Below are 18,587 nucleotides of genomic sequence, written 5' to 3'. Positions count from 1 at the left end.
GGCTTATCCTAATTTTGCATCCCTAGTCCCCTTTGTCTGCGAACAATGCAACAGAGAGCATGCCAAATTGAGAGTGGAAATGTATGACTTGCAGGTATTGTTGCATCAGTGATTTGGCATGCGAGAATTTAGACACCATAGAAAATCGAAGTAAATAGATGAGGTTGGGGCATTGAGAAGTATGATAGAGGACCTCCAGCTGCAGATGGCCAAGCCAAACACCCCAACAGAAACAACGAGCTTGGCATTTGACTTAAACTGCCTTACTGATCCTAAAATCTAATCTACAATTGTAATGACTAGTTTCTACCGCATTTCCCTTTTGTCACAGTTTTGTGGTGTTTACACTAGTAGAATAACAAGAGTATTGCTACTTTTTGTTGTTAGTAATGACAACTAGGCATGGCTAGATAGTCTGCAAATGTAATAATTGATACCCATTGATATAGTTGAAATGTAAATCCCCTGAATATTTGCCACATTCAAGTACAAACTTAATAAAATGTACTCATTATTTAAAAACAAAATTACAATATAACAAATTAATTAAATCATTTTTATTTTCATTACTTTTTTAATTGAACCAATACTATCTTTTTATTATTATTTATTAATCTAATAATTCATTTTGTAAATACTATAAAATTTATCCCATATTAAATCAATATTTAAATGCTTATATTTATTTATAGACACTGCTATATCTTTTACACTAAATAATAAAACACCTCTTAAAAAAAATTATAAAAAAATAAAAATAAAAAAATAAAACACCTCTTAAAAAAATTATAAAAAAAAAAAAAAAAAAAAACGGTTTGAAATTATCATTTATAAAATATTAATTTACATCTAAAATACCTCATTACTTTCAGTGGAGCTTTTATATGTCATCTTATGAAGTGATCTTCTCACAATGAAGGTTTATATATTGAAAAAGTCTTTGACATCATTTTTCTTTAACCGTGTAACTCATTGATCAAGGTGGCTAAATATAAAGTTTGGTGACTTAAAATAGTTTTATTTAGAAAAATTCATTGTGAATCTTTGTTTTAATATGGGATATATAAAAAAAAAAAAAAAAATTATGTATATTTTTTTAAAATAAATGTTAGAAATTTTAAAATAATAAAAATGATTTAAAATAATTAATAATTTTATATTTATTATAATTTTTATTTTTATTATGGTTTGTTTTCAACCTTACAAACACATTTTGTTATTTAAAAAATAAATCTTTAATTTACAAAGATGGAAAAAAATAAAAACTCTACCAAAATCACAGAGTAATAAGTTATAATGGTGCATATTTAACGTACACATAAAACAAATAAGAAATATTGTATACAACACCTTAAGATTTACATTTGCACAAATTTCCAATTGTCTCATTTTTCTAAGTTTCAAATATGTCATTTAAATTAGAATATTAATTAATTAGAAATAGAAAATATTAGGGTTAAATGTGAAATGAAAGAAAAAACATTTATATTAAAATTATATAGAGGATTAGTTTGGGTAATTGATTTCTTTGAATTATAAGTAAAATGCATGAGTACTTTGAAATTATTTTTATTTGGCTAAGAATTTGTCTTTTTTAAATGTAAGGAAACATGTTAATGACCCAAGATCTATTAGCATCTCGCAGGGGTGAAACCCTTCCTCCTTACGGACCACCAACAAGTTATTCCAAGAAGCATGGTTTTCCTTGAATAACTGTGATGAGTCAACTTGCATTCACAGAGAGTGACTAGAGATGGTTATCCTCATTACTGGTTTGGCAACTGAGTTATGATAAGTTTTCCCATTGTGTAAAAAACTGAGTACTTTAAATTACAAGTAAAAGATTATGGGGTAATTATTTAGGATAGTTTCTTTTGTGGATTATTGAGCCTCATTCAATTTCCCACTAGCTTAGGTTGTCAAAAGCTACAACCTACTTACTTTGGGTGTCATCCTAAAGAGTTCATTGGAATGTGTAATTAGTTAATATTTCAATTTATGTTATAAATTTTGTTTGTTTGTTAGTTTGTTTGTGACTTGCGGAACTAGTCTTTGGCTACTCCAAGTACCATCCTGAAGAGTTCCCCAAGATGTGTAATTCATCAATATTTCCATTTATGTTATATTTATTTTTTTTCGTTTGGTAGTGTTTTTGTGACTTGCGGGACTATCCTTTTGCTAAGAAACCACAACTAGAGGCAGTTAAGTTGTCAAAATCACTTGGGGATCGCACTTGGCCTGGGTCGCAACAACCCTTAACATGTTTGTATTTTTTGTACCAAAAAGTTTTTGAATTGACAACCTTCACACAAGGAGTCACTTCACAAAACACATTGTCACCAACTATTATACATCTCTTGGGTAATTTATGTTATATTTGTTAACCTAAAAAGTGAAAATAATATTTTATTTAAAAATAATAAAAGATAAACTTTATATCTAATTATTTATACCTTAGTATTTTGTTTAAAAAATTATGTAGTGTGTAAATAATTATGTGCATGAATTTTGTATTGATTTGGATGTGATAGTTCTTCATTGGTTCATGGAGGGATGCAAATTTGAGGATGTAGTTTCGAGTGGATTATTTGGAGGAGCCTGTGGATTTTTGGGAGGATCCTCTTAAAGGAGTTAATATTTCAAAGGCCCCCCCATGGTATGTGGAGCCTTCAGGATAACCAAGCATGAAGTTATTGTTCTTAGTCTCTTGGCTAGATTTCATGAGCATGGTTGGAATTTACAGATGGATGTCAAATTAGGTCCTTTTGTTGGTGAGAGGGAATGTCCCATGGTTTTCAAACTTCTTTATAATTCTCTTTGGGCTTCATATGTACCTATGGACAAGGGATTTAATAATATAGAAAGGGTAGATCGGGAAGGTCAAGGTGATAAGGAAGGTATTTATAGCATAAGGCATGTGCCAACATTCCTTTGTTGACCAACCATAGGCAAGAGGTGTTTTTTTTTTTTAGGAGAATAATAACATGAAAATTACACTTATCAAAGTGAATTCAAGAAAAAACAATAGTTGCGAATGTGAAAGCGACAATTGAGAAAACAAGGGTGTGCAGAGCGACAATTGAGAAAACTCACCGAAATGAAAGTGCAATTGCATCGAAATGAGGGAGATTGTCAATGTTGAATATGCACTAACTATCGATATGTATTACGCAGTACACTGTGCTTATGGATTTGATGTAGAAGCATCTGACCACCCTTAATCAAAATTCAAATTCAAAGCTACGAAAGAGGAAACGTGGACAATCATTGTAAACCGGGGCAAATTCTGTTTAAACAGAGCTAAATTGATGGAATTGATAAGGCTTGATTTAATGTAATTATCTGCCATAGAGAGATTTAGGGGATTTGATTGAGCGATTGTGGGAGAAACTCATGGATCGTAAACGATCCCTCCCTTTGTAATTTCCTATATAAGAGAGTTTGTGTTGTGTGAAATAGAAGAAGAGAGGATACAATGTAGTCGCAAGGTAATTTGTGGTTCGGGCTGTGAGGCCTTAGCCTGTAATCGAACTATGTATATAATGGAAATATATGTGTTATTGTACATTTGCGTGTTATCTGAGTTTTGTGTGTCTGTGTACGGTTTAAGTATTGTTCTTTACTGTAAGTTGTGAATTATGCGTGTGCGAGTGTAAAGGACAAAGTTCCTATGAACCTTAAATAAGTACAACAAAGATAGACCTCTGTTATAACATAATTCCACCGATAAGCGAACAAAGAAGAGTTTTAATCGAAACTGGAGTCGATTGAGTAACGCAGCGACACCGTCGGATCATCTAGATCGACGGATAATATTGGCGGAACGAGAGAACCCTGACAAAAATCATGAGAACCTGGAAGAACCATCATAGCCGTCCGATCGGACAGACCCAGCAGATCCAACATATCTAATGGTCATCGCGTGGTAACAAGTGTTGAAGTTTAATTATAAAAACGGACACGAAAATTTATAAAACTGGGTTAATAGCTCAGTTAATCATGATTGTCTGCTTGAAGGAGTCAGATCTAATGGTAATCGCGTTGGAAAATGCACGGGACTTAATTCCAAAATCGAACGCGATGAGGTCTTATACAATGGGCTTAAAACCTTTTGAGTTTCGACCATCGAGACCGTTCATTGACAAAACTCAAAAAACACATCTATATTAAGAGGATGAATAAAACTACGTCTATATCATCTATTGCACATAAATACATAAGTTTTGCAATTATATTTTCTTTGTGAGTAGCATTAAATTTATGTTTCTACAAAACTACATTTTACTGCACCCAATTAATACTAAGGAAGTCATTTATCCAACTTGACAACCCACATAGTACTTTCATACCATGGACAAAATGCTAGCTTCAGCTTTGATTTTTCAATGCTTGTGGCCCCCCCTTCTATGAAGGGACTATGATAGAACCCATAATGTACATGATCATTGAATTCCTTGATGACCCAATTTCATAGTGCCATTTGAACACCTTATATAAGTTATCTGCTAGCAAGTTGTGTTCCCTATAAACATGACAAATAGAATAGTTGTCAAAAGAATCTTTGAGTCAAATAACTTCTTCTAGCAGTGGTATAATAATCTGATTTGACATCTTTGGTCCCTTTCTCCCCAGTTTATGATTAGCATTGAATTGCCAAAAATATATAGGGAGGTGTTGTAACACCCTCCAGGGTAAATGTGCATATAAAAACATAATAGGAACATAAATACAATAAAAATATCAGCCATCAAAATCCATATATACATCATTACATTTTCACATGGAAATCAAGGGAATGAATTCTTTTCATTAATAATGCAATGAACCAACCGGTGATGGGACTACCACGTTCCACCCGACCATAGATTGGCTGAGCCAAGTCTCTCTTCAGCCAATCACCCCCATGCCATATTCCAAGCATGAATGTGGGACTCATAGAACACATAAAAAAAACACCAATCAATGTGGATGCCACCAGAGTTCTCCGCCTACACCGTGAGGAATTTGAGTGCCTCCTAGTCTCTCAGGCTTTACCGTGCATCCACAGTCTGATCCAGGGATCACTAGGCCCTACACCGAGACATACTCTCCAGGCTTTACTGTGCATTCCATCCCGGAATCACTAGGCCCAACGGAGAGAAAATACACCTCTTAGCTTTACCGTATATCCCACCATTCACTGGCAAGGATTCCTAGGCCCACCGAGGCACACAATCTGGATTTACCGAAACCCATAGTCTAGTTCAGGGGTTACTAGGTTAGTGGCTTCGTGCATCCTTAGTCTGGTTCAGGGACCACTACCACCATGTGTTTGTCAATTCGGAGATGCACCCCACTCAGCTTCAAATCCAATCCGGCCATCCCCCACAAAATGCATGAGAGAACCTATCTCATCAAAGCTATCAGGAAATGGCAAGGCTAAGCTGAAAATATTGTCACACCTGGAAAAACCCATGCCATGGTAGAAAAGAAACACATGCAATCCCATGCATGCCAAATCTAGCAAGGAAAATACACATGCAAGTTGATACCTGCAATGAAGCCTATAGTCGCTTGATCCTGCCTTTCCCTACTTGATCCTTGCATCCTCTTGCCTTCTTTTCCTTTCTTGCTCCAATGCCAAAGTGCTCCCAAAAAACTCCAAGTGTCCAAGAGTATGAGAGAGAGATAATAATGAGAGAGCTCCAAATCTAAGCTGATCATGTCTTGCCCACTGATGCTCAAAAGCCTTTTTATTAATGAGGCCTCTATTTTCTTCATTTTCCATTAGTTTCCTTCATTTTCCTCCTCACGTGCAACCTGTGACCTTTCACCTTCCTTTTCTCCTAATTTCCATTATTTTCATAAATAAATGTGCCAAAATACCTCTTTGCCTCTTTAATTCCTTAGCCATTGCCTTTACCAATTTCCTTAGCCATAAACAACCAAATGAACACCCCCTAGGATGTCTTGCCCACCATTCATCTTGGAATACGTGTCCCATCATCTGTGGTATTAATATATTTTTACATGGAATTTTCACTAGGGATGTTACAGAACCCTCCCCCTTGAAGGAACACCGTCCTCGATGTTCAATGACACCTATAACTACATCACTACTGAAAACAAAACATACTGCCCATGGATCTTTATAACATAGCTCGTTTTAGTATTTATAATGAAAGATCTGCTCAAAATCAAAACATCATGACAACATGACAACATACTGCATAATGGAGCTTTATAACACAACTCATTATGTTATTTACAATAACCACATATACACACATTCACATATGCACATTTTCTCAACCAACAAATTAAATAATACGATGCCTACATCCGCAACAAGGGAATCCAGAGGTTCACACCTCCACCCTCAAAGTAATACCAGGATCTACCTCCTTCCCAGGAAGTCCATAATCCACTGCAAAGTCAAATCTGCATCCAATGTCCAGTGCTATAATCTCGCGCCACTTGTCCTCTCAGCGAATAGTTATCAACTCATTGTTCCAGGACACACTCCCAATGTGCGTATGATTCCATCTGGCAATTCTAATGACCAAAACAAATCCATTCATGACCTTCCCTTCTCTACTACATAGTCCCTCGGGAATCCGGTCACCCCTTCTGTGCAATCACTCACCTTCCAAGTTCCACTGGCACCCCCATCCTAGGCAGTCCATCCCTTGGCAAGGCTTCCTCACATCGGAAGATACAAAAACCAAGGCACATACCTGCCTCAACACATCATATCGGTGATATCATGCTCATGGAAATCAATGGACACTATTGAGTACTAGTGTCCCACAATGGCCATGCTCCTGAAGTGCTTTATCAACATACTACTGCATGTTTCAATTCCTTTGTTGCTGCTGCTAATTCTTGTAGTCGATTTCAACCACCCAAGTGGGCATGTTCATGCTTCCTGTACCAAGAACATAACTTCCATTAGATTCAAAATAAATTGAAATTAATTCACATCATACCTCATTGGTAGCGTGCCAATAAGGTACATTTGCAATCATGTTTGCTTCCTGTCACAACAAGTCAAACTAACATATTTGACCAAATCAACATATATAAACATATCACATCAAGTTAGTTCAAACATAACCATCATAGATCATAAATCACATGTAACCATCATAAACCAAAATCATAAATCCAAAATAATCATCATATACCATAGTCATAAAACACATGCATAATAAAACTGAAATAAAATGATGATACTCATCCTTTCCTCAATCCTTAGTTCTACCTTTGTTCTTTTGTATAGAGACTGGATTGGTTGCCACACCCAGCAAACACCCAGTGCCTTCTCCTCTACTAGGTGCACATACGCATAGTGTGCATCACACACATACAACCACACCTAACACACAACACCATACAATACATGCACCTACACCTGACGTACAATGCATACACCTATAGCCAGTGTACAACACAGTGCATCCATCTATAACCGATGTGAAATACCACCCAATACATGTACCTACACAAATTACAACACAACGAATACACATGATGCAATGCCATGACTACATGATGCACATACATAATACCACATGCCCATAACACAACATGGATGACATGCACACAATACTACACGTACACCAGTACAATATGTACAACATGTACACAATACCATATGTACACTGCACCACCTACACAACATGTGCACAACATCAAATGTACATGGTGACACCTAAAAAAGAAAAATGGCATTGGGTGGCTTTGAATCCGTTGAAGGACCTCTTTTAAAAGCTCTGTAGGGCTTTTTTGAAGAAGTTTCTGCTACTTGCTTTTTTATGTCGACCATTTCATTGGACATGGTCTTTAGAACTTTCTGCAATCCTTCCAAATCAAATGGATCTTTTGCTTGTTTCTTCTTGGAGTCTTCCTTGAAGGTGACTTTTTTGGATTTACGTTCCTCTATCGCGGATTTCTTTTCTAGGGCTATTATTCGTTTCTCTATTGTTATTGCTTCTTTCATGTTCTCAGCTAAGGTTGTTTTATTGGCCCTGTCCACGAAGATTGCTATGTTCGATGGTAGAGCGGTGATATACCATTCACATTGTACTTCTTCGCCGGGCTGGGAAGCAGTAGGAATTTTGTTGAAACGTAAATTGAAATCCTTGATAGGCTCTCTAGTTTTGGCTTTAAGATTGGATAGATCATTGATTAATGTTGCCGTAGACCTGTCATCACCAAACTTGGTTAGGAATTGCTCTTGGAAGATGTCCCAACTTGTGATGGATCCGGAGGGTAATGAAAAGTACCATGACCTGGCTGTTCCTTGCAGTGTATAGGGAAAAAGCCGAACAACAACATCTTCATTAGTAACCCCATTGAGATTAATGGAAAGCATGAAGTTTTTATATGCTCTTCTGCTAGCATGCCTGCCTCAGGATTGAATTTAGGCAGCCATTTCTCAGGATGGGCCAGTATTTGACTCAAGGGTGCAGGCATGAAGACTGCCCCAGGGTTATTCCATGGAGACTGGGCCATTGTTGAACTGCTAACAGAGGAAAGTGCAGAAGATGATCCCTGCGGCTGGGAGGATGAGGATACTACGATGGTAGATGATTGAAGAGGGGTTGTGGGGGTTCCAGTGGATGGATGGATGATGATCTGGAGTGGAGGAGTGGATGGTTGACTTCGCGGTGAAGTAGTTGAGATGGACGATGTTCACGAAAGAGTCTCACTGTCAGACCCTTTAGGTGATTTCCTCGCTCTTTTCTTGGTGGGAAGAGGTAATTCGGTTGGCTGGACGCCAAAATTTTCACTCTTTAGCCTGGTCAGAGGATGAGCAGGGTTGTACTGCGAAGTCACGCTACCTTGAGATTTATCAGACGTCTGAGGAGAAATGGAAAATCGTTGAAGTTTGTGAATCAGGGATTCGAATTCAGGAAGTTCAACAGTAGATTGTTCTGAAATATCAGGGTGTGTAGCAGTGGTTGATACTCGAGCGACTTCTGACTCTGGATTTAAATGTAATGGAGAAGTCGGGGGAGATGATGAGGGTGATCTACTCTCAGAATGGTATTCAGATTTGGATTTGCTTGCCATTCATAGTTCAGGCCCTCCTTCTAGCGCCAAATATGTTGAAGCCCCGAAAATCGGGTCGACAACAAGGGGGATACCCGCCCGGTCCGGACCTTGGTTGGCAGCTCCTTATCCGCTTGGTATAGCGGGTCCGACTGGGGATAATGGGACCAGTTTCCCAATCTATGAGTGTGTGTGTGTAGAATTTGATGTTTCTGATCTAACAGTTCCTATCTAAGATATTCTAATTCAAATTTTAGTCTAATTTTATGCTATTGTAATCTAATAAACAACACATCTAAATCTATACTAACCCAGGATGTAATTCTTCTATTAAGCGATCTAAAGAGATTTCAAATAACAAATGGTAATAAAGATCATTCGGCGATTATAAGAAAGGAAATCAATCAAGATGAACCACTTCGCATAAAAAGTTAGACGAAACAGTTGTGAAAAGCATATCGCATAATGAGCTATTCATACATTAGGCATAAATAAATAGCTATCACCGTACAAAAGTGCCAAATGATAACTCAAGCAATCATGCAATAATACACAAACAACTAAAAACTGTATATCACTCTAACATATAAGCAGAAATGGTCAAGAAATAAAAGTACCATTTATTACTAGTCCTACTCATAAGCTTCAAGCAACAATGATTTATCTCTCTTTGCTCTAACATCCACTAAGAGTATAGAAGTGCAACATCAGTAGCAGATATCAAATGCAAACATCAACAAATCTTGATCCATTCATTCACCAAAACCTCCTCTGAGGGTGCAAAAGTGCATGTTATGAGGACAAGTTTTTGATAAATTTCTGGACCCTTCTCTAAATGCATGAGAAGGGTTTAAATACTACTAACTAAATAACTTAATTACACAGATTCAGGATACGGTTTAAATGACCGCCCTTTTTCTAAGCAAAACTATTTCTAAAAATTAAATCTAATATCTAACTATTTCTACATTTTCTCCTTAATGTTGCGAGCATTCAATATTAGCCTGGGTAGAGTCGGCTGACTATCTTCCGCTTTTGGTTGAGCTAAGCAAACAGAAATGGTAAGAGTTGGCACCATCTTTTCAGCAAAATCGATGATATACTCGAGAGTCATCCTCTGGCTATGTGGATTTACTGTGTATGCCCAGTAATAATCCAAGTTCCACTTGGTTAATCCTCGAATTGCTTCTGCCTTTTCTTTCAGCTTTATGTTTCTAGTTTGTTCTTTACCATTGCTTTCTTGCGTTTTCCGGGCTTACAAGTGACTGAGCAGTTAGAGGCTTTGCTTTTTGAGCAATTTTCTCAGTGATGCGTGATTAGCGCTAGGCGCTAATCGCGCATCGGAAACTGCCTCCGTTCTTTGATCCGGGCCTCTCTGATGCGTTTTTTGCCTTTAGTGCCTTTTCCTTCACCGGGTATAAGCTTCAAAATTTGTAAAAATACTGCTTTCGTGAGCTTCTGACCTTGAGCGTTAAACCACCTGTTGATATCAGCATTGTTCAACTATTCATTCAACCATGGCTGTGAATGAAATATCTGTAACGGATAGATCAGCAACGTTCTATGAATCTGCGGCTCTGTTGCATGCGGTATCCATTTATGAGGGCTTCTTTTCTCTGTCTCTGAGCATTGGAGCTTTACCCTTTTCCTTCATGGCTTCCTACACATTGCTATGTGTTACTTCTGTTTTTCGTTCCTGCAGTTCACACATGAGGAGAGAGTAATGATAATAAAAATCGAAAAGAAAGCTTTAAGCTCTATGGATGTACAAAAACATGCCACCTGACGTAACCTGACTCTTCGAAAAACACAAAAACCGTCTTTCATTAACAACTGACGTATAATTCATTAATTATCATTAAAGCACGTATCCAGTTCTTGGTTTATGGAAAGCTTTTCTTGAATGTTGAGCCGGGGAAAATCTGCGATGGAATGTTTCTGCGATTCGCATCGCAATATTGCATTACCGCAAATTTCATTAAGATGTGTTATCGCAAGGTTGCTCGATCGCGCTATCGCAAGATCGCGGATCGCAGTATCGCGCTATCGCAAAATCGTAGATCGTTACAATCGTTAAATGGTTATGTGTTTTTCATGTGACATTGCGATATGCGATATCGGATATCGGCGATTTTTTTAAGGTTTTCCAATGTGAGCATTTCTTAATGCATGCGATGCGATGAAATTTGCGTCGCACTCTCGCAGTTTATCATTTTTACTCATAAGGAAATGTCCTATCATTCTTCGCGCGATGCAATGTTTCTTAAGGAGTAAAATATATGAGCCTTAATTGAATTTTTTGAATTTTTTACTAAGGGTCCCCACTTATCTAGTGTTATTGCTAATACTAAATAAGGAGGGGGGTTGTTGGTTTCCACAACACATCTAAAAAAAATAACATTTTCTTCAAACAATTACCATACTTTTACATTTTCTTCAAACAACTACTATACTATTACATTTGCATGTAAAAATTTCTTCAAACACTTTACATGCAAACTAATATAGCAAACTATTTGCATACAAGTAAGAATATATCAACTACAGCAATACTATTACACATCAATACTATCCCCAACCACAAAAAACATACTCATTGGGGCATTTTATCAAACAATTTGTATGCAATTAATCATTGAACCATTTAAGCATTTCATCAAACACTTTGCATGCAAACTAGTATAGCGAATGATCCAATGCATATATCCTAAACTGTAGTAGTACAAGTTATGGAAATTGAACCAGATAATCAATGGAATTATCCCTCACTATGGTTCAAGTTTCAGATTTTGATATTTCATAGATGAAAAGTTATAACAAAAATACCAACACAATCATATTTGGTGCACAATTATAGGAGTATCCAACAAGATCGACTTCCACTGGTCATACCTCCTAAAATATAGCGAATAAATGTCTGAAATTTTATCACAATATCAGTGGGATTTCCCCTCATTGTAGAAAAAATTTCAACTCCTGAGAGTTCCTAGAATAAACGTTATAACAACAATGTCAGCGTGGCCTGTTTGAGGCCTGATTTTAGGAGCATTCAGAAGGCTTGACTCCCTCTCCTCATATCTCCTAAAATATTGCGACCCAATATCTAAAATTTATAACACATAATAAGTGGTATTTCCCCTCAATGTGGACAATTTTTTAGCTTCTGAAAGCCTACAGAAGAAAAGTTATTGCAAAAATTCCAACGTGACCTATTTAAAGGTGCATTCAGGAAGGTCATCTTCCTTGGATCATAATTCCTTGTGAACCAATATCTGAAATTTTTACCACATTATCAGTGGGATTTACCTTCAGTATGGACAAATTTTTTACTTCTAATATTCCATAGAAGAAAAGTTATAACAGATATGACAAAAAGGTCTAAAATTTAACCTTTGTTCTTCATTTTACCTATGATAGAGCCCATCTAGTCCAAGTGTTTGAACCTGGCTCTGATACCACTTGTAACACGCTCCGGGGTAAATGTGCATATAAAAACATAATAGGAATAGAAATACAATAAAAATATCAGCCATCAAAATCCATATATACATAATTACATTTTCACATGGAAATCAATGGAATGAATTATTTTCATTAATAATGCAATGAACCAACTGGTGATGGTGTTAACACTCGAATTTGCCTCAGGCTGAAGAAGGAAAAACTCAAGGCAACATCAAACCACGCTCAGCCTCGTAGCTAGCCCTACGAGGACAGGAGAGGGCTCTCTCCGGGTCTATCTCGGCAAACAAGTTTTCAAAGGGGCTGAGATGACCAATAAAGAATACTGATTTTAGGCTAGTAAAGAGATATGAAATGAGGTTTTAAATAAATGTTTGGGTTTTCTGGGCTGCATGGGCAAAGACAGCAAGAGCAGAGGTTTAATAAAAGGCACAGGTTAATCCATAAGGCGAGGTAGGAGTGAAGTTTAACAATAAAATTGAGATTAAACAGAATGGCAAGACTGCTGAGAAGTCGACAAGGGCATGTGTGATGGATCCTTATCAAACAGAAGAAAACATTAAATATGAACACTTCCTCAAGACAAAGCAAATAAATTGAATTCTGCCTTTCTCACTTAAAAGTATCCATTTAGAAACGATTATGAAATGAAATGGAAACATTACAAAGACATATGAAACAGAAGAAAAACATATGCTAAATTTCCACACCACAAGAATCTTACAGATCAGAGCTGAGCCAGTTAATTAATCTCTGTCATTCAACTGTACAATGAAATGCTATGTTTTCCTCCACGCACCTCTCAGAATTTTTTCTCCCAACCCCTTACAAATCATTTGCCATACAATAAATAAACTATACTAGACAAAAACAGAATGACCCAAAATAAGGGCATTGTTTCACCTGAAGCCATGAAGATAGAAAAGAATCCTCCATCTGCTCTAAAGATAGAAAAGCCTTCCATTATTCCAGCTTGAGGATTTCTAATGACCCATGAAAACTAATCCTGGAGCATAGACTAACTAAAGACAGAAATAGGCAATCGAACCTTTGAATGCCACTTTGCAACTGCTCTCAAATTTCTGGAGATACGCTTTGCCACTTTACAGAAATTGGGAAGAGGTCCCCAATATTTTAATGATAAAATATGGGTCAAACTGCCACATATGCTCTTTTAGATGAATCGAATGCCCACATATTGCAACGATTGCCACGTTACATTTTCCATGTGCTTATCACCACATCATACATATACTAATACCTTTAATTCATTTGAAGAAGGTTCTATCATAAAACAACGACTTATATATAAACAACTCAATGCGGCCATCAACTATCTGATGCGAATAGACCATTTTCCTGAAAATACTGTGTTCATTTCCACTTTACTCCATGACAACATACACTATCTGTTTTGAATACATGCATTAGAACTGGCAGTGATGATGTCCCAATGACGTCTGAGAAGATTCCTTTGACTCCATTAAGATGATAATACAACTGGCTGTCTTTGAAGGCATCTTTATGAACACAAGGCCCTGGGGAGCATGCTAATTTCAAATGTCTAGTAAAGTGTAGCTTTATAAAAATGGGCATGCAATGCACATTGAACCAAGAACTTGATGATTTTACTGAGCCACGTCCCAGCGCCACATACTACCATCGTCACAGCAGCAGAGAATGGTACTTCCATCATGAGATATAGCCGTCTTTCTAATAGGATGTTTGCAATGTGGATGTGATAACCTGGCAATTAAATTAGGAGGGCTCGACTGTAATTCCCAAACATAAACTTTTCCTTCCCTTGCCAACTGCCATAGAATTATAGTGGAAATCGCATGAAAACTTGATAAACCAAATGTCACATTCTGGCACTGGATACTTCTGCAGGATGTCCACACTCTTTGATAGGATGAAACTGCCAAGCCATCTAGTGCAATCCACATAGTTTGAATGCACTGCAGCAATAAAAACAGGAAACTGCACATACTTCGTGGGGAATTTCGATGGCAAATCCGTCCAGGTAAATGACTTCTCAACATAGGTCCAAAACTCTTTCATAGACCAGATCTTGACGGTGTTGTCCATGCCACAACTTGCAATACGATATACATCTGAAGGATGGAAATCTACACTGAGAACTTCATTGCGATGTCCCCCAGCTCCAACAAATATCAAAATGCATATTCCAGTTTGAACATTCCAGAGTCGTACAGATTCATCTTTGCTAGCAGATAAAATAAGGGAAGGTTTCAATGCTTGGGTCCTTATTTCATTCACAGAATCTCCATGGCCAACGAAACTCTTATGGACCCTTTCATTTGCAACATCAAGCACTCGAATTATACCATTGTGACCACCTGCAACTAATAATGGTGAACCATTCACATCGCATGCCCAACTTAATGTGTAAAATGATTCATCCTTATCATCGTCAACAGATGCCTGCAAAACAGAAATAGCGCCTCGCTCCAAGCATTGGTAAATGGTCACCTTTACAGGTCTACGAATATCACAGCCATTATAACACTTCTAAATCATTACGGATTGCCACCATATCTGCACAAGTGAGGACGCCGCCCTAGTTGACACACTATACAAACCAGCAAGAGATAGAAACTCTAATTCTCGGGCCTGTCTTTCCATAGTGATTATCATCTCCTGAGCTTGGCGTGCAGCCCACTGATTCAAAATTCCAGATTGTCGTTTTCTTACAGCAGAAGACTCTGTCGATTCGATACTACTGGATCTATGATGCCTGCGTGAATGCTTTGAAGAGCCTATAACTGATATTGATGATGATGGCGCGCTTGCAATTGAAGCGTATGGGCATGGGATTGGATGCAAGAGCAACAAATTTCTGAGCTCTGTTGCTGTGTGGGTAGCGCCCCTGATGCGTGTAATTTTACACTGTGTTTTTGTGCCTGATGCGCCGCGCGCCCCTAATGCGTCGTGCGCCAAGTCCAACACGTCGCACCTAAAAATTGATCCACCAAGATATTGGTAGGCTTGACATCTTTATGAATAATTGCAGGGGAGCAATCGTGGTGTTCTTCTAATCGGTTCTAATCGGTGGAGTTCTTCTTAGTTCTGTCCTTCCAACATCTGACATGGCTGCAGCATTATCCTGTAGATCTCCAGCTTCAGCAGAATCAAGAATATGCCATCTTATTTATGCAACTTTCAATACTTATGATAAGTCCTCCTGTTTACATAGATGGAAGGCTTTAAAATGCAAATTTATTACAAAAACAAATTTGTCGATTTCTTCTCCAAAACAGAGTTTTTTTGGAAAAGGATCATTTTCGAGTATTACTGATGATAAACTCTTGAAGTAAGAGACTTATTCAACCTCCCTCTGGCCTGCAAGCGTTATTTCACATTTCTGGAGACAAAACCCTGGACTCAAGAAGTAAAATGACTCTTTTCTGGACCACAGTAACATCAATGACTGCGAATGACGAGAAATGAACCTTGGTGCATTTGACTGCAGCGAGTTGACAAGACGGAGTCTAACATTGGCTCCAATGGGGATGGCAGCTGCCGCTTTTTGGAGGTGCCAAGAACCGCAGAGCTTTGGGAGAGCAGATAATGCCTCCATCCATTGGGCAATGGATTCATCATTTCGACAACCAACACAGACTTTGACATATTTATGGACTGAAATTTGACTGAAATAATTGAAACACTTGCTCAGCAAACTTCACACTAAAACTGTAATGAAACTCAAAACGAAATGCTTCTTTTTGGCTGCTTATTTATTTACAAAATCTACCCTACTTTGCTGAAAAAACAATAGATCAGGTAATAATGAAATGACAGATTAACCATTCAAGTAAACCTGAGGATGATGTCGCTTGAGAGTGCTTCAACCAGATCACAGATGCAATTGCTGGCAGCCCTTCATGCACGTAATGAATCTAGCTATGTATAAGACAGCTTGATTTGTCAGTCAAACTGAAAAACATTTCCATGTAAGTTGACATTGGATCGCAGAAGCCAGACTCTGTTGGTTGCCCCAACTCCGCAATACATATTTCCAGCTGCACACTGTCAATGCAAACATCTGTAGGCAATTCTATTATTTCTTGTTTCGAAGGAGGAAGGATTTCCAAGAACTTTTTAGGGTCTTGGAAATCATATGACTGGATCTGCTCATTCAAATACTGAATCTCCTTCTCAAGTTTTTCAACAATTAACTCGCAGAAACCAGTTTTAGCTTCAAGAGGGAACTTCGGAGATTTCAAACATTGAAGCAAGGCACTGAAAAAATCTTCATTAATTTCAAAATCTGCTAACTGATTTCTTACTTCTTTTACAGCTTCACACAGTGCAGGGTTTGCCACATACCCTACCATTGCATAAATGGATCAGCGAGCACTGGACTGTCTGGATCGAGTTGGAGTCACCAGGTGAATGTTTCAGCCTGCATATGTGTCTGAATGTTGTCCACCATCAGCATCAGATCTGCAACTTGATTTCATGTACTGGAGCAAGACAATCTACAAGTCGAATGTCACATCAACAGCAAACCATCTTCCCCAGTATGGTCGCCACTATGTTAACGCTCGAATTTTCCTCAGGCTGAAGAAGGCAAAACTCAAGGCAACATCAAACCACGCTCAGCCTCGTAGCTAGCCCTACGAGGACAGGAGAGGGCTCTCTCCGGGTCTATCTCGGCAGACAAGTTTTCAAAGGGGCTGAGATGACCGATAAAGAATACTGATTTTAGGCTAGTAAAGAGATATGAAATGAGGTTTTAAATAAATGTTTGGGTTTTCTGGGCTGCATGGGCAAAGACAGCAAGAGCAGAGGTTTAATCAAAGGCACAGGTTAATCCATAAGGCGAGGTAGGAGTGAAGTTTAACAATAAAATTGAGATTAAACGGAATGGCAAGACTGCTGAGAAGTCGACAAGGGCATGTGTGATGGATCCTTATCAAACAGAAGAAAACATTAAATATGAACACTTCCTCAAGACAGAGCAAATAAATTGAATTCTGCCTTTCTCACTTAAAAGTATTCATTTAGAAACGATTATGAATGAACTATGAAACATTACAAAAGACATTGAAACAGAAAGAAAGATACATTTGCTAAACTTTCACACCACAAGGATCTTACAAATCAGAGCTGTACTCTTCAATTAATCTCTGTCAAACACTGTACAATGAAATTTTGTTCTTCTCCACGCACCTCTCAAAATTCTCCTCCCAACCCTTACAAATCATTTGCCATACAATAAATAAACTATACTAGAAGAAAACAGAACGACCCAAAACAAGGGTGTTGTTTCACCTGAAGCCATGAAGATAGAAAAGAATCATCCATCTGCTCTAAAGATAGAAAAGCCTTCCATTATTCCAGCTTGAGGATTTCTAATGACCCATGAAAACTAATCCTGGAGCATAGACTAACTAAAGACAGAAATAGGCAATCGAACCTTTGAATGCCACTTTGCAACTGCTCTCAAATTTCTAGAGATACGCTTTGCCACTTTACAGAAATTGGGAAGAGGTCCCCAATATTTTAATGCTAAAATATGGGTCAAACTGCCACATATGCTCTTTTATATGAATCGAATGCCCACATATTGCAACGATTGCCACGTTACATTTTCCATGTGCTTATCACCACATCATACATATACTGATACCTTTAATTCATCTGAAGAAGGTTCTATCATAAAACAACGACTTATATATAAACAACTCAATGCGGCCATCAACTATCTGATGCGAATAGACCATTTTCCTGAAAATACTGTGTCCATTTCCACTTTACTCCATGACAACATACATTATCTATTTTGAATACATGCATTAGAACTGGCAGTGATGATGTCCCACTGACGTCTGAGAAGATTCCTTTGACTCCATTAAGATGATAATAACAACTGGCTGTCTTTGAAGGCATCTTTATGAACACAAGGCCCTGGGGAGCATGCTAATTTCAAATGTCCAGTAAAGTGTAGCTTTATAAAAATGGGCATGCAATGCACCTTGAACCAAGAAATTGATGATTTTACTGAGCCACGTCCCAGCGCCACATACTACCATCGTCACAGCAGCAGAGAATGGTACTTCCAT

At 37.7% G+C, this 18,587-nt stretch overlaps 1 pseudogene; it reads right to left on the bottom strand.

The window, feature by feature from the left end:
- Window positions 1-14,126: 14,126 nt before the first annotated feature.
- On the bottom strand, window positions 14,127-18,587 carry LOC149265358 (polycomb group protein FIE1 pseudogene; annotated as a pseudogene).

The sequence above is a fragment of the Pinus tabuliformis genome, chromosome 6 (assembly GCF_031772625.1).
Source record: "Pinus tabuliformis cultivar Carrire ecotype Pingquan chromosome 6, CPIR1, whole genome shotgun sequence".
NCBI classification, from domain to species: Eukaryota; Viridiplantae; Streptophyta; class Pinopsida; order Pinales; family Pinaceae; genus Pinus; species Pinus tabuliformis.
This window is presented reverse-complemented; position numbering and strand designations above follow the sequence as displayed.